Source organism: Thermobia domestica, chromosome 15, assembly GCF_964235325.1.
Source record: "Thermobia domestica chromosome 15, izTheDome1.hap1.1, whole genome shotgun sequence".
Classification (NCBI taxonomy): Eukaryota; Metazoa; Arthropoda; class Insecta; order Zygentoma; family Lepismatidae; genus Thermobia; species Thermobia domestica.
Window position 1 is genome coordinate 170,836,812 of NC_137468.1, and position 27,715 is coordinate 170,864,526.

General features: G+C 36.9%; 1 protein-coding gene across 1 annotated transcript in view; it reads right to left on the minus strand.

Moving 5' to 3' along the window:
* LOC145671356 (endothelin-converting enzyme 1-like) overlaps positions 1-27,715 on the minus strand; it is a 249,238-nt gene that overhangs the window by 123,632 nt on the left and 97,891 nt on the right. The window lies entirely within an intron of this gene.

Here is a 27,715-nt window from a genome sequence, read left to right on the forward strand (position 1 = left end):
TATTCTCAAGCATGTCATTTTGTTGAGCTTCATGTGATCTATCGATTGATATACGAGTATATTACCTTTGAACAATAGTTAAACAAAAAATAGTTTAAGAATTAATCATAGTTTTTGGATTATATGTCATTAACCATATTATATCCTGTCGTCTTTGCTTGTGTCACAATGATTTGATTGGAGTTTAGCGTCTCTTTCAGCATCGAGGCTATATGAGACGTGGACCTAGAAACAGATTACGGGTGGAGCCAATGGAGCCCAGTCTTCACCCCCTCCCCCGCCAAAAAATCCCTCTCTTTAATACTAAAATATAGCAATCAACTTATTATGTTATAGGCTTCAGACTCATGCTAGGCCTATTTTTTTTCCGCTCCGTACCCTCAGTGTCTTCATGGTACTTATTTTGTGAGGAAGTGAGCTATTTTGGACCTTTATTACAAACCAAATTATTAACTTGTAGTGACAATTCTTTTGAAATATCTCTGTCATTTCAACGTCGTTTAACTACATAATAGAATCATTTCTAGAGCAAAAACGTAGGAAGAAAACTTTTCTAACAATGTAGCCTTGTATATCTTTACCTATGAGGTGTAGGCCTATTTGATTTTTCTATTACTCGTATTTCTATGTGATTTTTCTCATTTTACTCTATTAGTGTTTTTTGCAGGGACTGACGACTATTTCGCTTGTATTTGGCATTCGTGTGTTACACTGCAGTATATGAGCACTTAAATGTTAATAATGAATGTAATTAAACTAACTATTGTAAACTTGGAGCACATTAAAATATTACAACATAGTTTGTAGGTGTTCCAATAAGCCTATGAGGATGTGGAAGGCAGCAAAGAAAATTTATGCTCGAGAAGTATTCGTAACATAGGGCATAAATTTCTCTTGAAATATTCGGCTCCAGGACCCCAAAAGTCTTAATCCGCCCCTATGTGGACCTACAGTTTAACATGAGATCCGAAACCACATGAGCTCCCTCCGAAAATTAAACAGAATTTTAATACTAAAGTAATAAATCGGAAGGGAATGTTCTGAGAAAAATATGTTATCCGGACAGCTGTATACTGTACAAATATACGGAATCCTTATGTTTACTACGAAGATCAATATGAAGCAAACGTTATCCATATGCTTAGACTTGCCAAATTTCTGAAGTTCCAAACCGGGACATTGTTAATACCAATATTTTATCAAAAATTCTTGTGATAAATTCTTAACTTAACAAGGCATATGCACAATGAAAATTTATAGTACACGTTTTTCAGAATTATAATATAAGATTTATTCTTACACAGTACTTAGAATTCAAGCAAATTTACACTACGTAAATATTAGTATGCACAAAGACAAGTATTTTGATTTGTAAATAATAATAATAATAATAATAATAATAATAATAACACAGAAATCAGTCTGATGTATTTTGGTCACAAAATCTGCTGTTTAGTAGTCAAATTTGCTGTTCTAATTTCTCTAGCAGTTCAGTTTGAGAATTTTTTTATAAATTAGGAATATAAAATTTAGCAACTAACTATTTTAACATCCGCAAAACGAGGAGGAAAGAAGAAACTACTACACATTATTCAGGCTTATACTTTTGCACTAAAATACACCTTTTTTAAAAAGCATTTATTGTTCTTTATTTTATCAAAGAATTCACTGCATGTCATTGCAAAGTTTATTTTGCAGAGTATTGGTCCTTACATTGTTGTTCCCTATGGAAAAGCCACTAAAAGTTGTTAAATAACTTTGCAGCTACAAACTAAATTTCTCTAATTGACCGGGACTAAACACGAAACCGGCCGGGACGCCGGGAAGACCCTTCAAATCCGGGACTGTCCCGGTCAAACCGGAACGTATGGCAAGCCTACATGCTACATAGTACTGCCTTCTTCCGGCTTAGAAGTTACATCATGCCGTTGCAGTATGTCTCACATCTAACCATCTTCAATATATTACATACGTACGTATATGTATGTTACATACGTCAGCTATATGTTACATGTACGTTCATCTGTATGTTAGGGCAATCCTGACCGCCTAAATAAAGTTATTTCATTCGTACGGAAAGTAAGTTTATTCGGAAACACTTATATGGAAAGTAAGTGTAAAATATACTTTTTCAGTTATACGTTTGCTGTACGTTGTCCAGAACTACAGGATTTACACATGTAACCTACGTTTTTACGTACGCCACTTATGTTTTCTTTTTCCTTAGTGTGTTTGATATATTAAAAGTTTCGTTTCCCTGGTTTAGAAGCGAGGAAGTATTTTGCTAGATTTAAAATAATGTCTGTAACAATGGTTTATTCAATAAGTTATTTTATTCAAACAATGTTTAAACTAAAAAGTGAAAAAAAATTTGCTGCCATAGAGCCCCGCCCGAAGGGTTTAAGCCGACAGTTGAAGATTTAAGTTAAGGTGATCAGCGCATTGCGAATCCTTTTATTTGATTCCTCCTTTATATATGAATCGCTGATTTGAGAAATGTCATAAAATAATGTCAATAATGCCTTACGCCAATGATTTATGACGTTTCTCAACTCAACGGGGACGCATTTATGGTTTCGATCCAGCATTATAGAGGGCTACTTCAATTCAAAGGCTTTTAACATCAGTATTACAAACTGAGTGTAGACAAGTATAACATTGATTAATAGTATACATACACCTCAAAGTCAAGAAAGTGGCAATTACAACCTAAAATGACGCCCCTGCCCTGGTATACTCTTAAAACAGGGATGCAAATAACCACTCGCCCGGGGCGAGTGGTTCATCGGTACGGACGAGTATTTAATATCATAGCGAAGGTAAGCAAATGATTTCTATTGTGAGATGTGAGCTAGTAGCTTTTGTTCTTGGCAGGGGCGGATCCAGGGGGGGCGATCGGGGCGATCGCCCCCCCAGAAGAGGAAGCTTTCTTCCTTTATATATATAAATAAAATCTATCCCAGAGTTTGGAGCCCTTAAAAGTTGCATTATGACAACCCACCGCCCCCCCCCAGAAGTCGGTCCTGGATCCGCCCCTGGTTCTTGGACTAGTAAAATTTTGTTGCTTATTTGCATCCCTGTCTTAAAAGCAAGTATGAAGTTAACAGTCTCCGTAATTGTAAAATAGCATGAATGTTAAACATTGCATTTTAGCAATACTTTTGTTCTGCTTGATTGAAATCTCGTATGGTACGAAATAAAAGACTAACCATTCTTCTGTTTCGTCACTGCATGTAATGATGTAACGGAACCAGAAACTGCGCCACATTTTTTTATGTTCATACTGACGAAGATCGTTAAAGCTTTGGTGTTTGGTTTCATGCGTAGGTGTCGGTAAGTAATGTGAATACGAAACGCCAATAGTCACTTACAGTTCGGTGCAAATCTCAATTAGATAGTGGATAAATCTGCACCTTTGAAACTTTATTATTTTCAGTTTTTGAATTACATTTATCAAACTTATTTCTACTACCGTTCGTTGTAATTTTAATCGGCCGTATGTCGGTAGATAGTGCAATCGATTCTTATTTGAGAGATATTGAGTTCGAATCTAATGGCCGACCATATTGATTGAGGTATTTCCAGAGTTTTCCTAACTTGTACTAAGAAACGTAGGGGTGATATTTTTAAATATAGGCCTGGAAAATCCAATTGTAGTTATTGTTGCGTGATAAACATAATTCCAATGTAAATTAGTACCGTAAGCTATATCTGAATGTTTGTTAATTAAATAAGCCTAATAAAAAAATAATAATATAAAGAAGATGCTGCCAAGGTCATGTGTTAGTTGTGCGCTGTTTCAAGTTCGATTCCCTGTGGAAACAGGCACACCTTCTGTCTTCAGTGTTTAAACAATATCTGGCGCTGGCTGATCCTTAACGCAGAAAACGAGATGGTGTTGGAAGTGTTGCGTTTACTATACATCGTGAAGACAATTAGGAATCTTCTTGAATGAAAGGAGTCAATAAAATCAGAAACAACGCTACAGGATTTGCTACGCGCTGATCGCCTTAAATTAAATCTTCAACTGATCGGGTTAAACGCTTCGGAGCTTTGTGGCAGCAAATTTTACTTCTCTTTTTAGTTTAACCAAAAACTGTGAATTAGTTTGAATTAGAAGAAAGCAATATCTGACTTTGAATGATAGAAATAATTTTGTTGGGATCCTATGCTCTGCGGTGAACTTCTTTCTTCGTCGGCTCTAAGTTGCGAAATTTTATGTTATTATTATCACTTCTATTACTTGGTTTAAATCGGTTTTATGTTGATAATCTTTGGCACGGAAAAGTTGAAAATACTACTGTTGAGAGCACTGGGTACCAGACTCCTACTTCCAGTTGCAATAACGAATTGGCGCCAGGATTATTCGACATTACAGTAGAGCGTCGATTATCCGAACGTCGGTCAACCGAACGACCGCTTAACCGAACTGTGTACTCGCTCGCACCTGTTACTCTCCCACCCTACCGTCCATCATCCCCCTCACTCCCAAACCAAGTTTCCCACAGTAGTCGCCGCACTGAGCCACCGCTGGCGAAACATTGCTTCTAATGGGGCCTTCATAAGGCGCTGCTGACCGGCCAAGCCGCCAGTCGCTGTGTTTCAACAATCAGCACACTTCTTTTTATGAATAAATTTACTGTACAGTACTTCTTTTTGGCAAATAAACATGTATAGTTCGATTATCCGAACAAACCAGTTTTCCGAACACCCATGTCCCCCAATTACTTCGGATAATCGACGCTCTACTGTATATAGTTTGTGACTCTTAATCTCTTGAACCACCCGACCGATTTCGATCAAATTTTCAACATAACTCTTGAACCAAGCGATCAATGCCGATCAAATTTTCAACATAGATGAAGTTCGGGCTTGGAACGGATTTTATCATTTCACTTTGATATATATATATATATATATATATATATATATATATATATATATATATATATATATATAGAGAGAGAGAGAGAGAGAGAGAGAGAGAGAATGACTGATATTAGTATCGAATCCGTAGTTTTCGGGGTCGCTGAGATGAACAGTGATACTTCCGATGCCGTTTAAATCCATGCCCTAGAAACAAAAACAGCATATTTCACGGGGACCACACAGGTATTGTGCATTTATTTATTTATTTAAATTATTTTACCCCAGCGAAGCAGGTAATCGATACTAGCATATAGATAATATGAAGTTGTATCCATTCACACACTTTTTCGACATGGCATTCACGCATTTATTAGCCTGCTTACCTCACTGTGATGTGACCTCTGTGCTGGAAAGGGACATTAACCCTAGAAAGGCAAACTTTACTATCAACCCATTAAAGGTAAACATACGTAATATTTACGTACACACTAAATAATGATCTATAAATATACGATTCATATAGAAACTCTTATTGTTGGTTTGCTCAAGGTTCCAAAATTGAAGTTTTATTGTTTAGATAGTATTACAACACAACTATTACGGTATCCAGGGCCGTAATTTGTGGGGGCAGGTGTGACAACTGCAACCCAGGGAAGCTCCCCGCGGTTTGAGAGACCCCATTTTAAGACAAAATTTTCTAACTTCATATACGGTACTAACATGAAATTATAAATGAAGCATCAAACAGGTTCGCTACATTACATAAACAAAACAGCACTCAAAAGGTAAATAAAACAAAAATGAGTCGTGAGCCCATTTCAGTAAACAAATATTTACTATTAGGGGCCCTAATAATAATATTTATTCGTTTGGCTTTGAGATTTGTCAATATTGTCCCCTTAATTAATTTGTCATGTATGGAACGGGCCCAGGGCGTAAGTAACGGCCCCGCAGATCTTGCCATGTGGGAGGGCCCACAGGCTCCGGGGGCCCATAAAGAGTAAGAGAAAATGGAAAGAGAGGGGGCACAAGAATTAGGAAAACAACTTTTTCTAGGGGGCCCAAATATACATATTAATGCTTGCCCCCTGCTCCCTACAAAATAAATCTAAGTTATGGCGCTGCTATTATCCTAAATCTTTTAGAAGTACATAGAAAAAAGGCAAAATAAACATTAACACTTAAGAACAAACCTCTGAGAAAGTCTAGATATATCACTGATTATTTTTGTTGCTATGAAATATTGAATTCATATTAAATAGTTTTTTCACATTATATGTCAGATTGGTTCGCAAATTACACACAGTTATAACACATTTTGATCTGATGTTCACCATATACTGGCTTATTGCAGTTATAGAAGTGTTCCCACTTGAATCTGCATTGGATTTGTGTTCCAGGGACCATTCTTTCCTAGCGAATCACTAACACCACTAATTTTTACTTGCCTTTCGTCAAATGGAATTCATTTGCCTTCTCATCACTAAAATATACTGCCCTCTCTGTCTGATTTTATCCAGATTCCTTTCCTGAATGCGTGGCGAGACTGCTATTTTCGTTTTTACTACATGCGGAAACTTTCCGCTTCTTTGGTTGGATTTGAGGTTTCACACTCAACAGTTCGAATTCCTGACACAAAATGTTGTTCAATATCATTTTCACCGGGATAGTAATCTGGATCTTTGTCGGAGTCATCTGCTTCTTCTTCTGATTTCACATCAAATTCAGCGTTATCTTCCTTCATTTCTGAATCTGAGGTTTCTCTAATATTCGTAAAATAGCTTCCTCGCTATTTATTGCACCACACTCGTCCATTTTTGTAGTAATAATTAAATATTTACGAATGACAATGATCCATTGATGGTAAACATACGTAAAAATGCGTGCAAGAAAACTAACGTTAAAGGTAAACATACGCTAAACTTACGTGTAAGATTTTACGTTAAAAGGTAAACATACGCCAAATTTACGTATAAGGTTCTACACTCAATCGTTTAACACAGATAACATAACACCTACCGAAATAATTAACGTTGGAACTTCAAGCCAACTAACCCGCGATAGCATATCTAGAGGTTTGTATTTCTACACACAGTTCCTGCTACGTCACATCAGTGTTTCCAACTAGTATACGTAAAATTTACGTAGTTTACCTTTCTAGGGTTAAATATAAATCAATAACATAGATTAAGGGACTATCCACCCAATTAAGTTCCTTAATCTGTGGCAACAAATCAAAGTCCGTCTCCCTCACTCTACGTCTTTCTTATTAAATTCGCACAAATCAATAACTTAATCATACCATGGGCACTACTAAATAGAATCACACAGGGCCTATATCAAATGTTGTGCTTTTATATCAAGTGGCTCAAGTTTGTGATTGTGATAAAATTACGGTTTCCCTACTTCGGACCACAATTTTCAGATGTTTAAATAATGATGATAATAATACTCCAGATAATTACCTACTATTCTAAAAGTTTCCCTACACACAAACTAGTTTTTGTGTGGTTATGAATTGCACATTTTAATATCTCAAAAGTCTAATTTTTATCTAATAGATTGTATTTACGTTATCGAAGTGTTAATCATAAGAAAAATGTTACTTTGTTTATAGTGTAATATTTTTATTCCCGATTTTTATGCTGTCTTCAAATAAGTAGCGTCGTTTTAGATTTTGTCGTATACATTTTTAAAAAAGCGCTCTCAAAACATCATTCTCAGTGTCTTCCCCAAATAAGGCCCCTCTTAAAATGACATTAAAGTGATTAACAGAGAGCGCTCACTCTCGCAAAAGAGAAAACACCTGTGATAATTTAAGAAAACATTATCTGGCAATCCTGATGCAACCCATGAAAATCATGTCTATTTTATACTGTAGAAAATGTGGTGAAATTTGAATATTTTATACCGACAGTTTTGTCGATGTGTGTGCACAGCCCCTTAGGTTTTTATTTTCACTTGATTTAATTGCTCGCGCCATGCGTGCGTTCAGTTTAGCCTTAGCTGCACTACGCAAATCAAGTTTCTTGCTGACTAATCGCAATCACGTCTTTAATTTCTTGTTTAACTTCGTGATTTCTGTGCACACGTTCTTTTTCTCTTTCTTCGTTTTCTTTTAATTATGTACATGGCTGTTTTTCACCCGTGCCCTATTTTATTGCCTTCCCAAAAAGGCAATGCACTTAGAACAATGCAGGAGATTACGTGTCTTAACCCACAGACAAATAAATATGGTACTCGTGATACAAACAAGCTAATAAATAGTGGTGATTTAAGTACGGAAGTATGAATTTCACACTTCCTCAACCCTCTACATATTTGTATCTACAGTTTTTTTTTCTTTCTTTTTTTTAATCGTACTTAGAAGTTTGATACACGCCATGCGAAGAGCAGCGTTTCCAAACCTTTTTCAACTTGCGGTACACTACAGGTGTTACTTGGATTCTCGCGGCACACTTATAGATATTATTATTTGTAAATATAAAAAACACAGTGGTATTTTTCTGTGATTATTGATCTCCTTCTTACAAAGAAGAAAGCTTTATCACTGTTTTTTCCCCGTGGTAAATCATTATGCTTATTTTTCATTCTAATTTAAAAATAGAAAACAATTGCAATGAAATATTGGACTCAGGTTTTTAAAAATACGCTTTCTTTTTTTAAAATAAAAACTGTATCCAACCTTTTACCAGGAAGGAAGATCACTAAATAACGAACGAACGAATAAATCTCTTTAAAACACAAATGTAGGTAATTTGTCGAAAGGATTGAATGATATTTTAAATTTTCAAGTTAGGAAATAGTCTGCAATAATAAAGAAGCAATAATGGTCATAACAATGATAACCATTTTTTTCAACATTAGAAATGTACAGAACAGTAACCTGGTATGAAACTTAAAATTGTAGATTCATAGTAGAGGTTCATAGTAATGTGAAATACAAATATACATTTTCCCCTACGTTTTGCAATTTGATTGCTATAAAATTAATAATTTTGTTTCGATTCCTCGCGGCACATCAGTGGCCCATTCACGGCATACCGGTTGGGAAACACTGAGCTAGAGTGACGATATACTCAATTAATCGGGACTGTCCCGTTTTGAGAACACAAAGTTTTCTCTCTTCATATATATTTTGTCACTAAATGTAAATCACCCACGATCAGGTGCGTATGCGCAAAAAGTGCGGATAATGTGATTTATTTTATTTTTAAATGCAGCTCTTTCATCAGTTTGAATGAAACATGGTTTCTTTCTATTCCTCACGGGGGTTTTCAGTTACATATTGTAAATAGTCATTGTTATCATCCTGCGCGTCGATTTTTTGTTTACTACGTGTTATTGGAAGGAAGTGAATTGTATCGCACAAAATGCGCAGCGCGCCCGCTCGTGTTATTCTGTTTTTCGTAAAAGATGAATGCGTTTTTACGATGGCGGAAGAAATTTAAAGGCGATTGATGTTTGACGGGTTCTTGAGGTAATGTCAGATGATGACGTAGAACATGAAATTGATAGTGATAGTGACCTAAGTGATGAAAACATATAAATAAATAAATCTGACAGTAATTCAGATGCAGAAATGTCTCATACTGAATATGAGATTTTGTCATCTACAGATTTTGCGCGCTGTCTACAAGCTAAGATGTACAACAATGAACTGTAGTATGTGCTCTTCATTCACCTGCAAAATCACTCATCATAAGTTATTGTTTGCACTGAATGCAATGCAAATGATTCTGATTGTGCATAAATACCAGACATACAAGAGAGCATAAATCATAATCTGAGAGGTGTGTGGAATAGGTTGTGATGCCTTCCAGTAAAGGAAAGAAGTAGTGTGTATTGAACCAAGTGTGACTTTATTATATTATAAACCTTCTAAGCAGAATACTCAGTGAAAATATAATTCTATTTGGTAAAACGTAACTCCACTCAAAACATAATATTATATCAAGTCCTGATTGTATTCTGTGTTCTAATTTTCAATATCATACGCAATGTTTCTGAGCTAATATTGTGAAGAAATATATAAATAATTGAAAAGTACAAGAAAAACACATTTTCCCGTTAAAATTACTGTAATTCATAATGTCAGTATTACTCTATATCGCACAAAGTGCTCAACGCGACCGCTGGTGTTATGGTGTGATGTGCGCCCGCTCGAATATTAAACCCGTGGAATTTTAAAGGAAATTTTTACTTTCAACTACTCAGGTTCTGGTTCTGCAATATTCATACGAAAAAGACGTTTCCCTAGGTCATTTTCTTCAGAATGAAACAATTCTCAAATGGTGCAATGCACATGCATGCTTGATGTACATATGTTCAAAGGACTTGGGGATAATTCGATAACGTTTCCTATAAAAATACCGTTTGGGAAATTTTTCACACTGGAGCGACTCCAGCTAAGACTGGAAAGAGAGGAACTGCACTGAGACACTATTTCCTAGAGGATGACGAGCTCTGAACACATGACATGTAACTACAATTTAATTTATCTTAGCTGCGGGGGAGGGGCTAAAATTCACTTGGAAGTACATCTGGAAAGAGAAACTGGTAGCTGCAACAGAGGGAATAGATATTGGATGTTTGAACCATTAAATAAAATCTGTTAAGTGAAGAGTATCGTGTGGTTACGTATGAGATATGGGATATTTACAGTAAGGAAAGTTGTATATCCTTTATTATAGGCAACCAACTTCTCTGCTACTGTGCAGGTTGCGTAGAAGCTAGGGAATATAGATATTAAACGGAAGATGGATAGCCACCGTTACCTATGAAGATATTAACGGATTGACTCTATTAAGGTTGGTTTAAAGGGACAAGTTTTGCCGATAGATGGCACTATTGTCTTCGTATCTCTCCCATGTATTTTTTTATCTTTCACGAAAATTCATGATTTCTCTTTCAAATTTCAACCTACAGACTTCAAATTTTTAGAAAGGGAACTTCATAATCTGTCAAAGGCAATAGTCCGTGCCGATTTTTTATTTAAAATTTTCTTCATTGTTGAAATGGCTTGATTGTTGAAATGGATATATCCAAATCTTTAACAATGGAATTGTTTCAACAATGAAGAAAATTCTAAATAAAAAATCGGCACGGATTGTTACCTCTAATAGGTTATGAAGTTCCTTTTCTAAAAATTTGAAGTCTCTAGGTTGAAATTTATAAAAGATATTGTAAATTTTCGTGAAAGGTAAAAAATACATGGGAGAGATACGAAGACTGTAGTGACATCTATCGGCAAATCTTGTCCTTTTACACTAACCCTAACGAACTCATCTAAGATAATAACTCTATCTATCTTTTGTAAAAAAGAAAGAAAGAAAAAGAAACAAAGAAAAAATAAAAAAATCACTCTTATTCAAAGTTATCATGTGGTGTAACGAAAGTACGAACTAACATTACATTCTTATAACAAGGGTCACTAGCGTGAACCTAATAATCAATTGTAACGAGAGACAAATACCTTCTACTACCCCTGTCTTAGTGTACTGATAACGAACCTGGTTTATTATATATTTTGTGCGTTATGCCCGTATTCAATTCCTGCCAGAAGATTATGCTGCATTAAGCTGTACATTTGCACCTTAAAGAGATAGGTTCAGTAAGATGCCGAACTGCAAACAAGTAAATTAATACTCGGTATCTAGCACATAAATATTCGGGCTCAAATATGAAATAAACTATAAAATTCTGCAATAGTGCTGTAGTAGAACTGATCAGCTGCTTCCGGATCAGACCGAATCCCGGGTCTATCAGTAGTCTCCGGGTTCAGTAGTGAGACCTATACTCGGGTCGGACAAAAATCGTGCCCCGTGTCATCACTGATAGATACTGTATTTATGCAAATACTCTCTACGTGACAAGGCTGCTCTATATAGAGTAGTCTTGTCTACGTGAAACTGTCTTACGTAAACTAGTACCAATGATTTTATTGTGTTTATCATCAACACGAATTATATGTAATTTTTTCTGATGCGGTTTTGTATGACAGCAGAGACTTGAATAATCACTTACCTACGAATGCTTTCTTTATCATTTTTATTATATAATGCAAGATAATTTAAGACTAAAATCAAAGATAAGATAACCATTGTTATATTAAGGAAATAATCATCTTGTCCTATATTTAGTGCGAACAAAGACATTTTTACTTTCACGAACTACGACTTAAATTACTTAATGTAACTGCATTCCTGCATTGATGATACATGTAACATGTGCTCAAATAATGGAGATAAAAGAGATAGCCATCTTGTACGAGACTTTGAAAGAATTTTAAAAAAAAACTGTTTGGTGAGCATACGGTGGAAAGTACCTCCTTCCAAATTTACAGAAAAGGACGAAAAATAAATTTTAAAGATCTATAGCTCGAGAATTGTGGGAACTATCGTGATCGGGTCAAGCGAATTACACAGGAACTACAATGATCACGATGACTCGTGAAACCTGGGCTCTACGCGAATCATAGAATTGCTTTCCCTCACGAATAATGCATCGAAAGAATTTGGTGCGATTCATGCAGCTGCCTTCCGAACGCACAGTTGAGAAACAGCCAGGCCCGTCACAGGACGGCAGAATTTAGGGGGTGGCAAAATTTTGGATTTTTTAAAAGATTCGCAATAAAGTAATATTTAAAACTAGCGACCTGCAAAGTTCCGCGCAAGCGCGAGAAATATATTAATGTGTTTAATTCGCTCTAATTACAGTAGTTACTAATTAGCTAGCTCTTTAGAAAATCATTCTCTCCCGCCCCCACCCTCACCCCAAGGCGTAAGGATGTACTTGAACATCATGAAAACTGATACCGTTAAACTCAGTGACCTCGAAAACTATGAATTCAACACAATATCTGTAGTTTTCGATTATTTTTAAAATCTCGCCTCCTTCCTGGGGAGTGGAGTATGACCTTGAAGTTGAATTGGATTATAACTGTCACCATTCATCTCAGCGACCCCAAAAACTATGAATTCAACTCTAATATTTTTATTTACGGGGGAAGGCAAATTATTTAGAATACAGGGGCGAATAATAGATAAATACGGACCTGGAAACAGCAGAAGTGTACCAATAACGTTACCAAACTTAGAATATAGCGAAAAGCGAGGGGGGAAAGCACTTAAAGAACTATAACATGAACATTAACAACTATTTGATTTACGCAATAACAACAATAATAGCATAAATATAAAACAACGACATCAACAACAACAAAACGAAACTTAGCGGCAATCTGTCAACACTGCAGCCTCAGGAAATGTTCTCCGTACAGCACGAGAGACGATACTGTCAAAATTTCATCGGTAGAGGTTGACGACCGAGACACACCCTCGCGTACTTTTGGTTGTTGAAATTAGTAGATATAGGTCAAGCTTCACACGACTTATCGCGATCAGCTCACTATACGCTGTATCCTTCAGTAATGGCGCCACGAATTGTATATTACTATTTAAGCATAGATTAAAAACGATTTCATTTCTCCGTTAGTAATTGAAAATGACTATCGCGTTTCCCTTTCATATAATATCAGGAGTTATGCAACCACGCTCAACACAGTTTACATTCAAATAAAAATTTTGGTAATAAAGTGGAATCAAATTCCGATAATAAAAATATAATTTGGTAATGTTTGAAGAATGCATTTACTAACTTGTTCTTGTTTAACCCGTAATAGGGCGCACGGTGTACAAAGTTCCGCAGCAAATACTGTTAGTATTGTATGAGACACAATGCGGCGCCCCCGCCGCTCACCCCCCACCTTATCTACCCCCCACTACCCCTCTACTGACCCTTAGAGAGAGAACCAGTTTGACGCTCAGCTCTGGCTAGGTTAGGCGTTTTAGGAAGAAGTGTTGTCTTTTGTACGCCGCGCGCCCTATTGTGAGAGTTTTTGTGCGGACACTTGTACGCCGCGCGCCCTACACCGGCATTGTTTTTACAAACATTTTACGTACTTGTTTTAGTGAAATCGTCTTGTTTTGCGTTTCATGTCGCCGTGTGTTGTGTGTTTGTAATGTATTATAATTTGAATCTGTAAATAGACCTATTACTTTGTAGAATTTTGTGGTAAAGACATTTTGGCTACAATGGAAAATGAAGAAAGAAATCGTTTGCTTTCTTTACTTGATAGCGTTTAGAAAGAAATCCAAGAAGAAGAAAGAAATGCTGAACCTGGTATAGAGACTTTGCGTTGACATTTGTTTGCAAATAACGAAGATGATAGTAGAAGTAATGAACCTGCTCAAGAAGATGTCATCGAAGGGGAAGGATCTGATCAGTCCGAAGATGAATTGGAACACAGTGGTCACGATACGGAGTCAGAAATGTCTGCTAATGAACAAACTGCAATAGAAGATGATAGTGATGGAACAGTAAACCAGAATTTGTTAATTGGAAAAGACAAGGAAACTGAATGGAATGCTCACATGAACGATGCTAATTTACATGGAAGAGTGCGAAGACAAAATATTATTCGAGCGAAAAGAATAAGAGCGCGTCTTCCTACACCAAAAGGTGAAGCTTTGGCCACGAAAACCCCATACGAAACTTGGAAGCTACTTTTCCCTGACTCGCTCATTGACGAAATTCTTGAGTACACCAATGTTTGGATACGGACAAATAGAGCAAATTATGCTCATGAAAGGGACGCTAAAGAGACTGACCGATTAGAAATGAATGCTGTTATGGGTTTGTTATTTCTTGCCGGTGTGCTGCAGTCCTCGTATACACGTATGTAAGATCTATGGGCAAACGGTGGACTAGGAATTGAATACTTTCGTTCCAGAATGTCGGTCAAACGTTCCATTTTATATTCATTTCTTGTAATAAAGTCAAGTTTTCCTAACTTTTAGTTTTTTGACATGTAACTGATTAAAATAATAAGTTTAAATAAATTTTGTTTTAAAAAATGTCAAATTTGAATTTTTTAACATATAAATAGTTTAAAAAACAACGTAGGACTGAAAAATTACAGTAAATATGTTCTTAGGGACCAAATGAGTGTATGTGGTACTTTGTACGCCGCGCGCCCTATTACGTAACTTTTCCTTATGCGCCCTATTAGGGGTTAAGCATAGGGGCCTATAAATTAGCAAAATATCAATCATAGAGTTCGAAAATCACTTTAATCGGGAAATTTGTAGTTGTTTCATAAAAGCTAATGATTGTAATTTAATTGGTTATTAGAAGGTACAAATGAATTGAAAAAAATATATCGTTCTATTAGCAGATAATCGAATGTAGGTCTTTTGTTTGACGCAGGGCCGCAACTAGGGAGGGGCAGAGGGGGCACGTGCCCCGGGCGCATGGTTGGAGGGGGCGCCAGAAAGAAGATAGTATAACAATTGTTTTAAAAATCGCACCCTTTCCCTTGAGAAACTTATTCTAGAGGTTAAAAGAAATCAAAAGTTTACTTGGCCCTTTCCATGGGACCTCTTTTAGAGAGAGAGAGAGAGAGTCTCATCTAAATAGGTGTAATAGCATACATTAAAAACCTAATATTGCATGCATTTGTTCCCTTGAGCGACCACAGAGAATCCGCCCCCCTTTCCTTTTCCTACCACAAGGAGCTGTTTGTCTGTATAATTCCATTGAGTTGAGTTGATTTTGAGTTTAACGTCCCTTTCAGCACCAAGGCTATATGAGACGTGGACCTACTGATTAACGTGGAATCCGAACCACATGAGCTCCCGCCAGAAATCGAACCCGGGTCTCCCACGCCAAAGGCGCGTACGCTAACCGCTTAGCTACGAAGAAGCTTTATAATTCCATTGAGAACAGCTCTGAAGTTTAAAACGCTGTTATCAATAGGGGCGGGGGCGAAAAGTTAGTTATGTTCATAATTATTCTTCGGGTTATTAAAACTAAATGTGTTATTTCAATTAATAACTGTATAATGTGGCAGATATTTTCTAGTTCATTTTGTTTTGATTTCTTCATACAACATTAAAACAAAATGTATGTACAAAATTATTCTTAAAACTTGTGAGCACATAACGAATGTAATATATTTTTGTGGTTAAAGTAAGTTTGATTAAAGTACTTAAAAATCGATATAACTGGTTTCATTAAGAATGTTATTTACAGTTGCAATCCATAAGTAAGTGATACTTTTCGACTAAACCTGGGGGGGGGGGGCGAATTGTGTGTTTGCCCCGGGTGACAGAAACCCTAGTTGCGGGCCTGGTTTGACGACAGTTGCTTTATCGGTTAGGAACTTGGGGGACATCAGTTTTCTTTTCTACCGGGATGTACTTAAACCTGAACCCACAAAGTGGGGGTGTGTATATATTTCCTGAAAGCTTGGGTCAAGGTAAGATCAAAACCAGTTACCAAAATTGGGGAGGTGAGATTTTGCAATGAAGATAGTGTTAATATTTTGACCCACCGCTATTTTTCACAGGCTTACCGTAGAGAGGCGAGACTAGGGCTGTGCGATATCAAAATTTCGATATCGACATTCGATATTTTTCTGATATCGATATCGAATAGATATATCGATATCGACAATATCGATATCGATATCGACAATATCGGATATCGATATCGAATATCGATATCGACAATATCGATATCGGATATCGACAATATCGAATATCGATATCGATAATATCGAATATCGATATCGACAATATCGAATATCGATATCGACAACATTCAATATTGATATCGAGAACATCAAACATGGATATTCAACATATTGATTGGTCTTGAATATTCATGTTGATATATACAATCTGGTCTCAAAACGTTTCAATGGGGTATATCTCAGAATACTTGTTAGTCACAGAAAACAGACTTGTGTTCCTTCAATCCACCAGTCTTTCCTCAGAAAACAGTTAATAAAAATAGTCATTTAATTTCTTTCTCAGCTATTATAATGGTATCATTGCGGAAGTAATGAGAGTGAAACAGGGTGACATAGAATATGCGTGTTTTATTTGTGTGTAGGTGTTTATTTCATGTATGTATGATTGTGAATGTGCACGTGTGGCGGTATGCGTTTCAGAGAGAGAGAGTTCTTTCTATAGCATAACACGTGCGTGCGTTGTATTTTAAGCTCACGCACAAACAATACTTGATCCAGATATGGACGATAGGGTCCGTGGTGGCTCAGTGGTAGAGCGTTCACCTCTGGCGCATGAGGTCCCCGGTTCAAACCCTGCTCTTGCCAAGTGAACTTTGTGGTGGACAAACACCGTTGCGTGGGTTTCATCGGGGTTCTCTCGTTTCCTCCCACTTTCTTCATTACATCATTTTAATTCATTTCTCATTATCACTGTCTCCTTTAGCCTAACCGGCATAATCATAAAACTCAAAAATTTCATTTCATTTCAGATATGGACGAATGACGTACCCGATCAACAAAAGCAAAATCGGGGAATCCCCGTTTCTCTTTTGTGCTAATCATTTGATGCCTCACTGCAACAGGAAATCGATGCATATCTTTCAGTGCTATCTACAGACAGTCGTGCTGTTCAGCCGGTTCGCACCGGTTCGCTAGAACCGGTTGTTAATATATTTCGAGTTTGCTAAACCGTTTGTTATACCCAGGCATAACAGTAAATTTTACCCAGTTATACCCAAGAACGAGCAAGTTTCAGTTTCTTTAGCTTTGTTCTTAGAAATTCTTACAGCTACAAGGTTAGATATATGATCTCTCAGAATAAGGTATAAGCGATTTTTTCTTAATTTCAAATGGGCTGGTTAGATATCAAGAATGCAAACTGGAATCACATCAGTGCAGTGATGAGGGTTATTTACATTTGAAACGCATATATACCATTATCAACAATTATTGATCCATTGCCAAGTTAAGGTGTTCCCAATACTTCCTGACAAACATTTATTTAGGATAATTCGTTTCCAAGATATTCGCAGTGCTACCTAATTTCGTCACAACACCTTATATTAGGTTGCTGTGTAGGTCTCTACTTGTCACTTGTGGTATCCAGTGAAAAATTTGCCTTTGTGTATCTTGCATGATTTGCTTCCTAAGAGAGAGGGAGAGAGACAGGGGCGTAAATAAGGGCCCCGCATTGCGGGGGGCCCAGGGCATCACGAGGCCCCCAAATTGTGATGTAGGATATGAAAAGGGGCCCCATTCCACGTTGTCTGCGGGATGGCCCCCAAGCCCTTAGTTACGCCACTGGAGAGAGATATCTTTCTATGTATCCATCTACTATCTCTCTCTCATATATATATATATATATATATATATATATATATATAACCAGTCACCACTGCAATTAGAATAGCACCACTGCCTACAGATATGAAAGAAAACCTCCTTCACTGGAGGAAATCTCATGACAGTGAATTTCCAAAATTAGCTCTTCTGGCTCGTAAGTATTTGTGTAGGTACCAGTGTTCTATCGGAAAGTGGATGTAATAGTTGTGGATGCAATATCGTAACTGATGCTCATACTTCACGTACAGTTAGTGCAGAACATGCGAAACAACTGATTTTCTTTCCATGAACAAAAGAGCTCGTTCCTAAATAGCAGTGTCATGAACTTCAATGCATCATACATTTCTAGTTGAAAACTGTGCTAATAGGCATATTTCTAAACAAGACAGTTATTGTTCATTTTTCTCTGTATGTGTGATGTGTCTGTTTGTGTTCTTCTAAGTTAATCCGTTAGTTTTACAAATTTAACACTTGGACTTATTATTTTGTAGTACTCTATTTTAATATCCAATTAAAAAAAGTACGCGATCAATCGAGATCTCTTTCATGTTATTATTAAATTGATAATCTTTTTGTATTAAAGAGCTTTACGCAAAGACGTGAACATGAACCTAAGAGGTTTCTTGTTATTGGTTTTGTGCAAACTCATATCTAAAAGTGTTGATGTTTTCATTAAATTTAGGCTAAACCTTACATCTTATACCATTATTCAGTTCTGCTTATGAAATCAATTTAGAAAGGTTGTAAGTCATTCCTAATAACAGTGCACCTAATAATGCATATTCTAATACTTAAGCAAATCCAAAGAAATAGGGAAGTGTTAATACTACCTAAACAGAATATGTAGGTCTGTGTAGTGAAATGACAGAATGGAGGGTTTTGTTAGTTTTAGTGGGCTGAGTTACGTGGCTCAACTTACATCTAGTAACCACATACAAATAAACGGAAAATTACTACTTTGCACAAAAAACTAGTAAATTCTTGTTTCCTTGTCTGTTTAGATTTAAGCAAATTTTAGCACAGGCATTTGATTTTTCACTCGCAATGGCAATACAGCACAAACATTAATTGTGAGGATATCAAGTTGACTCCATTAAGGAATGCAGCCATGTTAATGATGAGAAATATTTTGGAAGGCATAGCTCCCCGGGTCTGCACTGATTTTGGCTTTATCTTCGAAAGGAACATCATTTCTACCCAATACAATTTTTGCACAAAGTTTGGTTTGATTCGGTGAAGAAGTGTAGCCGATAATATAAGTTAAATACACAATATTTAGGTAGATTAAGTAGACGTAGAAACATCCCTACCCCACTGCCGCCGACATGGACTATCTTCAAAAGGAACCAAATTTTTAACCCATACTAATCCTCTGTAAATTTGGCTTCATTCTGTTAAGAAATGAAATCAAAAGAGAAAATTAAATATTAACATGGAATGTTGGGAAGCATAGTCCCCAAGCCATACGTTAATTTGACTCATGAAACGGGGCGTTTTTCTGCCTCATACGAGTATCGTGCAGTGTGGTTTCATTCGGTTAAGAAATGCAAATGCAGCTACTATCGCGAGCCAAAAAGCGTTATATATATATATATATATATATATATATATATATATATATATATATATATATATATATATATATATATATATATATATATAGCAAAACCCGCCGCAATTTTTTCCGAGGAAGTGTGAAACACCAATATGAAAATAGATATTGACGATATCGGATATCGATATCGAATATCGACGATATCGTATATCGATATCGAATATCGACGATATCGGATATCGATATCGAATATCGACGATATCGTATATCGATATCGAATATCGACGATATCGGATATCGATATCGAATATCGACAATATCGGATATCGATATCGAATATCGACGATATCGATATATCGACGTCGATATTTTTGCGATATCGATGATCGATATAAGATGATATCGATATCGACGATATCGATATATCGACATATCGCACAGCCCTAGTCGAGACTTGATTTATCTTCTTTCATTTAACACCAACTTTCATACGATATGCAAGTTGACCCCCCCCTTTCCATTTAAAAATTTTGAGTTGGACCCCGTCTGAGACCTTGCGGGGGATCCTAGGACAATTTATTATACTTCGATACGTTGTATTTTTTAAATGATGAAAGACGTTTTTCTGTTTTCATATCTCTCACACCGACACAGATTTTTCGCGGTTGCAACGGACTTTATGAACACGCTTATAAGATTTTAATAAAAGTGAATAAAGTGCTGCCGCCACGCGGAATGCATGAGATCTCCCCAATTTTGGTAATCGATTTTGATCTTACCTTGACCCAAGCTTTCAGGAACTATATACATCACCCCCACTTTGTGGATTCAGATTCAAGTACATCCCTAGTAAGTGTTGAATGTTTTTATGAAAGAAAGAGAACTAAAATTTAAATTATTATTTTGCATAGGGATGCGCACGACACAAGATTTGAGCTGTCTCGTCTCGAAAATGTGCTGTAAAATTGGTGTCTCAACTCGAAAAATGTATAATTCTCTATTGGAAGAGTTGTGTCTCGACTCGATTTTTGTCGGAAAATTCTGTCTCGTCTCGTCTCGTTCGATATGCACTTGATTGTCTGCTGTAGATACAAAACAGTGGTGGAAATGGCAAACATTTCTAGATGCTGGAATAGAGAGAAATATTGATCTCCCATTTTCGTCGGAAATTTCTTTCTTATTCCTGCTCCACACGTAAATTACTGCCGTAAGTGCAGTAAGACCATAATTATTAATTCACAAATTTGGGAAATTTTGGTTTTAAAAAATTAAGGTTTTTTGTGTGTGTTTTGGTCGGAAATCTGGCTTAGAATACCTAAAATACTACGTACTCACGTTCAGGGCTGTAGTCGAGGGTACACGGCGGTACACGCCGTATACCCTCTGCTTAATCTTAGTCATGAGAGTGTACCTTCTGCTTCAAAGTGTAGTTTCGTTTTTATATTTGTTTATTTAATCGGGCCATGATTCCAATGATAAGGTGACTATATCATCTTTTTTCTCTTATATTCATAGCAGGTGTTCAAATATATGCCATGAAAAAAAAACGGCGAGATTTTTTTTCTATTCCTTCTCGGAATGAGTTGCTTCTTTCTCCATAGCTACACCCATTTATGTTATTAATGCTGTGATTTTTTTGTAAGGAGTGTCACCAAAAAAATAGCATGAAATGCTTTTAGACTGTAAAACAACAGGGGCGGATCCAGGACCGACTTCTGGGGAGGACGGTGGGTTATCATACTGCTACTTTTAAAAGCTCCAAACTTTGGGATGGGTTTTATTTATATATATAAAATAAGAAAGTTTCCTCTGCTGGGGGGGGCAATCGCCCCGAGCCCCCCCTGGATCCGCCCCTGTAAAACAGTAACGTATTCTTTATATTGAATTAATTAATGCATACGACTTACATTGTTCATTAAAAGACGCTTTCATTGTGTCTTATGACAATGATAGGTGATCACAAATCAGCGTATACCCTCTGAAAATTTTAGGACTACAGCACTGCTCACGTTCAATAAAAATCCGACTTTGTAGATTTACCCTTAAAATCTGTTAAATGAGTACGAAAATGTTGTTTAAGCATGTTGATCCTCACGTCAGTTCAAAAAAACAGGAAAAAAATAAATAAAAGTATAAAATTATGTTGAAAAATATCTCCCGTTGTAAGTTCCATACAAATTCAACATGCTAACAAGCTACCTACTTTGCCTACTTATTGTTAGCGAATCATTTTCTCAACTATCCGTCGATCTTCCATCCTTTCCAAAACTAGTTCCACCACAACAGCAACTGTGAAGAAACAATGGAGACATCTGTCACATGTGAAGTCAACAGAGGTGGGAAAAACTAGATTTGAAAGAATGTCCCCTTAATGACCTCAACAATGAACAACTCGTGAGACAGAATGATATTCTCAACAGAAAAAGATCTTGTTGAACCTTTGCCCTGTTCGTTGTAGCAATATGATTGGTGCAGTCTTTCAAAGGCTGACGAAACAATAATAAGAAAAAAAAAGGGCTTAAAACTTAAAAAAAAAAAAAAATGCTCGTGTCAAAACTTGACTATCACGACTTTGGTACAAAGATTTTAGTCTGTCGGGTAGATTTGAGGGGAACAGAGGGGGCAGAAAGTGAAATAGTTGTCCTTCTTGGTCGTGACATTTGCAATGTAATATCTTAAAAAAAGAAAAGAAAAAATCTCTCTAAGCCAGTTCTTCATGTAACGTGCAATCTTTAGTTTATAAAAAGATGCCTTTTTGTTCCATATGCAAAGCGTAAACGTCTATGGCAATGGAAATCACTATAATCCCCATTTGGAAAATTCCCAAAGAACCATCATTATGGGTTTAGACAAATTCTCACGCACTTTAACGATAGGGGAGAAGAAAAGAAAGATGTTTTGTTTCCACTAATACAGTGGATTTGGTTTGTTCCTGGAATAACTTTGGAGACTGACGCATTTACAAGCTCAAGTCCACATTTATGCATAATTTTCCTAGGGGCAGTGGCGTATTTAGGGAGGCTTCCCGGCTTAAGCCCCCCGAAATTTTATTTACTATATTAAAGTAAATAAAATAACTTGCAGAATTTTCGCATATCCAGAAATAAAGTTAGCAAACCCACCCCCGAAACAAAATCATAAATAAGCCACTGCCTAGGGGTAAAAATGGATTTGAAAAGGTAGGGGGGACGGTAGGTAGCGGCATGACGTCACGCCATCCTCCTGCCTATCTTTGCTCATTATATATATTTTTAGGAACTGGGGGGACGCCGTACATAGTTTTTTTTCAGGTGGGGGACGACGTCTCCCACGTTCCCTCTCACTTTTACCCCTGATTTTACCTAAAATTTATTCCTAACGTAAAAACAAATGTTGAATTGTTTCGTCGTTGCATATTGTGATCGCACGAAGTCGTGACGCTTGCTTTAGATCTACCAATTTCAGCACTCAGCAGAACACGAGGATGTATCCCAGTTGTCAACCCTCATCCAAGATGTGTTGCCAGTATCGTCTATCGCGCTATACGGAGAACATCTCCCAAGAATACAGAGTTATCGAAATGGCACTAAGTTTCGGTTTGTTTATTTTTGTTTTTATTGTTGTTGTTATTTTATATTTTTGCTATTATTATTGTTATCATTTAATTCGAATAATTGTTAGTGTTCGTGTTATAGTTCTTTAAATGCTGTCTTTTGGCGCTCGTTTGTCATGTCCTCAAAGTTTGGCAACATTGTTGGTGTACTTTTGTTGTTTCACGTTTTCTCAAGGGTGAGTTCAGAAGGCAGCTGCACGAATCGTACCAAATTCATCCGATTCATCACACGGGAGGGAAAGCACTTCTATAATTGTGTTGAGCCCAGGCTTCACGAGTCCTCGCGATCACTATAGTACATGCACTTTACCTACATACACAGCGAAGAACATAAAAAGAGCTACAATAGAAAAATCTTCTCCCAGAAGTTTCTTTGTTGTTAGAGAATGTAGAAATAACAAACTTATTTCAAATGCCTCTCAGTGATAACGTCAGTTTTAATTTCCTGGGGAGGGGCAAACGGAGTGGGAGAACAATTTTGGTAGGGAGGCAGATTTGTATACCGAAATGAATAGTTTACATTACTGGGCGTACATTACAATAGAAGATGTCCGGGGAAATGCGTAGCCACCGGGGGCTCTTGGTCCTGCCTCCTTCCGTGTTGTTGTAACCTGTTGCCTCTCCCGTTGCCCACAACGGGAAACTTCTTCTTCAATTACAAAGATCGACCGGGTTATCAATACTACCATATTTTCTGTAAAATATGGTATTATTATTATTATTATTATTATTATTATTATTATTATTATTATTATTATTATTATTATTATTATTATTATTATTATTATTATTAAAAATGTACATTGTTATTTCAGACATTGGACATCGATTTTCGCACATATCATGTGGATTAATCCTTAACCCTTTAGTATTGACGCGAAGTGTTATGAACATTCCAAATTGTGATACATACATCTCCAGACTGAATAAGTTTAATTAACACTTTCTTTAGCGCCTTTCCATTTATTTCTTGTCTTGCCTTCTTCACCATGAACGGTATACTTGATAACAGGTGCATCAGCCTTCAGGCCTAATATGCTACAAATGCGTTTGTTTTCAATTACTTACATGCAGGGCTATAAGTCAGGGGGGAGCTCCTTCGTGACTAAGCGGTTAGCGTACGCGCCTATGGCGTGGGAGACCTGGGTTCTATTCCCGACGGGAGCTCATGTGGTTCGGATTCCACGTTAATCAGTAGATCCACGTCTCATATAGCCTCGCTGCTAAACGGGGCAATTAACTCAGCTCAACAACAACAACAAAAGTCAGAGGGATCGCGGGCGGAAGCCGTCCCCTCGCCTCGAAAAAATATGTACGGCGTCCCCCCAGTTCCTAAAAAATGACAATAGGCAAAGATAGGCAGAGGGAACGGCCTGACGTCATGCCGCTACCTACCTTTCATCTACCTTTTCAGATCCACTTTTACCTCTGCTTATATGAGAAATGAATTACTTCTATAAAAAAGTGAATAAAGTTTTACAAATGGCGGACGACGCCATTTGCATTATTGGCCGACTTTTTAGTCGTAACGCCTGTAGTGTATATATCAAATAAAGTGAAATAAAGTAGAATTGTAACTGTGCAAAGTCATGATCAGGTTTATTAAGTTGTCAAGATCAGGAAAGTAAATGAATAGTCACAATAAGATAAAATAATGGTCAAATTCGGGAAGGAGTTCCAGCGGGATGAAGAGGGCCAGATGGTAGGGGTGAAAAAGTGGGAAAAGTGGAAATTTAAAAGAATTGAGAGTGTGTATGATACTTGTGAATGTATGTATGTGTATTTGCAGTTAAGTATGACATTATGTAGACAGTGTAAAGTGTAGAATTTTCACTAATCCCCTTTGTTTTCTGCACAACACACTAGGGAATGTTAACACTACCAGGTTCACCGCTGAACTTCTTGTGCTATCTCTCTCTCTCATTATTTTTTCTATTTACCATTCACATATTCTTTTCTTCTTCTTTGTTTTCTTTATAATATATCCATGTACACTGCTGATGTCTTTCAAGAGTTACAGTGTGTGATTAATCTTATAATGATTAGATATGCACCTTTGGCGTGGGAGACCCTGGTTCGGTTCCCGGCGGGAGCTCATGTGGTTCGGATTCCACGTTAATCAGTAGGTCCATAGCCTCGCTCCTATAGCCTAGCTGATGAACAGGACATTAAACTCAAAATCAAATCTTAAATGATCAGAAAACAAAGATATACATCGCAAAAAAAAGGACACTTATTTCCAAATAATTAACACTAAGAAGGTTGTATGAATGCAAAGGAAAGTTCATGTATACTGACGGTATGTTTTACACTGAAAACTTGTTGAACTTTCCGAAAACTATTTAAAGAGAAACTGTACTTTCTCTTATAAAAACAACCTAATTCTATCATTTCTCCCCCGCCCCCTGTATAGTTGGAAATATTTTGCAATTGCTTAACCGTCTTCCCGGGTACAGAATAATACCCGTTCAATAGTACCTAGACGTAGTGCTTGTAATGTTGGACTCTCTCCCCCCCAAAAGGCCTGGATCCCTCCAATAAAAAAAATTCTGGGTGCGCAACTGGCCACAATGTTACCTTATTTTAGTTCTACAATTATTAAAATAGCTCAGTGGTAGAGCGTTCACCTCCGGGGCTTGGGGACCCTGGTTCGATCCCAGCTCGCGCCGTGTGGAGGACAAACACAGTGCTCGTGAGTTTCTCGGAGTTCTCCCGTTTCCTCCCACTTTCTTCATTCCACCATTTCACTCATCTCTCATCATCACCGTCTCCTTTAGCCTAACCGGCATAACCGTAGGACGTAAAACAAGATTTGATTTCTTTTTTCAATTATTAAAATAATCTGTGACATAACATTTCATTTCTTTTTCATTATCTAAAAACACGATTTGAATCATTTGGACTATTTACAGAGCAGTAGATCTGTCATTGAATGTTGCTGTTCTTAACATCAACTAAAGCTGTTCTGCGGTGGTTGCGTACAAAATACAGTTCATTTGTATGTTTTACTGTATTACGCATTTAACTACCTCAATGACTGTTACCTCCCTACTGAGCTGAAGAGAACCAGGCCCAGTCGCATTTATTTTGTCTGCACTGAGCCAGCATGGTGAAAACCCAAACAATTTTGAATAGGTCAAGTTCAGTGAATCGCATACAAGGATTAAGAGGTAAACTCCAAATACTTCCTCAAAGGATTCGTAACAATAACAATGAAGAAAGAATGCATAAACGATTATCTTAGAAAGAGCAAATTTGTCACTGTCCAAGGGCACAAACATAATACTTCACACAATCGAATGCGCTTTTCTTCAGGAATATCTCTGGATCAGAGAAATGCACTATCCAACCTACTGCCCGCTGGAGAGAAAGCAAAAAGGAAATTCTTAATAGGTGCCGAAAGAAAATGTCTGTTAACATTCAATTCGCACTGCTGTGCTTTGCTGACAAAACCTAATCTAACAGCGACGCGCGGTGTCTTTTAAGTGTTGAAAAAAACCTGAAGGAATGAATTACACAGTGAGTTCCAGATCACGATTTCCGTTTTGGTTCATGACATTTTTCACAACTTAAAGTCAACATTTTTTTTTTTTTTTTTTCGTGTTTTCTGTGGATGAATGCCGACAGATTTTTCCTTCTGTTAACCTGAATGATTTCGTAAATCAACAACGTATTATTCTCACAATGGCGTTCCAAATGTCAGCAGTTATTTTATTCTATTCGCTTATATTTAGGGTTACAGACAATGTTGCCTACAGTGTTACCAGATCAGTCAGTTGGAAAAGCAGGAGATTCGAAGATAAAAAACAGGAGAAAGCAGTAGACACATACAGTGGTGGGGTTTGAATGTAAATCCGGAGGGAGGCAATAAAATTTGCCATTATTAAGGGGGCAGTAGTCAAAACAAGCAGTCCAGAATTCATTTCCGATGAACTACGTTGAGCAAATAAAAGGGAAAGTCCCGATTTATATTAATATTATTTGATACACACGTGTGTGAAGTAAAACGTAGTGAAAGAGGAGTGGGAAGTAGAGTGGGAAAATGTATTTTCATGCACGTAGTGATAACGTAGCTATATGGTACAGTCACACGCGATCGTGGCGTAAGACGATTTCTTGCTGACGATCGTGGAGAAATGATCAACGCCACTCTTCCAACCCAAGTCCCAATCTAAACAACTCTTACTTGTAAATCTTACAGAAAGTCAGAATATAGACGAATCTTATAGAAGATGACGTACAGTTGTATTCTTTGGATTCGTATTATATACAGTAAAGCTCTATAACTATATGCTCTACAGAACTTTGTGTATTATAACAGAGAAATTTCATCTTTTTATGTGAGGAAACATTGAAAATTCAATATTAATAGTATTTCTTCAACTTCTCGAAGTAAGGAAAAAGCATGAGATTGTTACTTTTCATGTTCTTTCGCAGTAGATCAGTAGAACGTAGAAAAAGCAGATCTCCTGCAAAATCAGTAGATCTGGCAACACTGGTT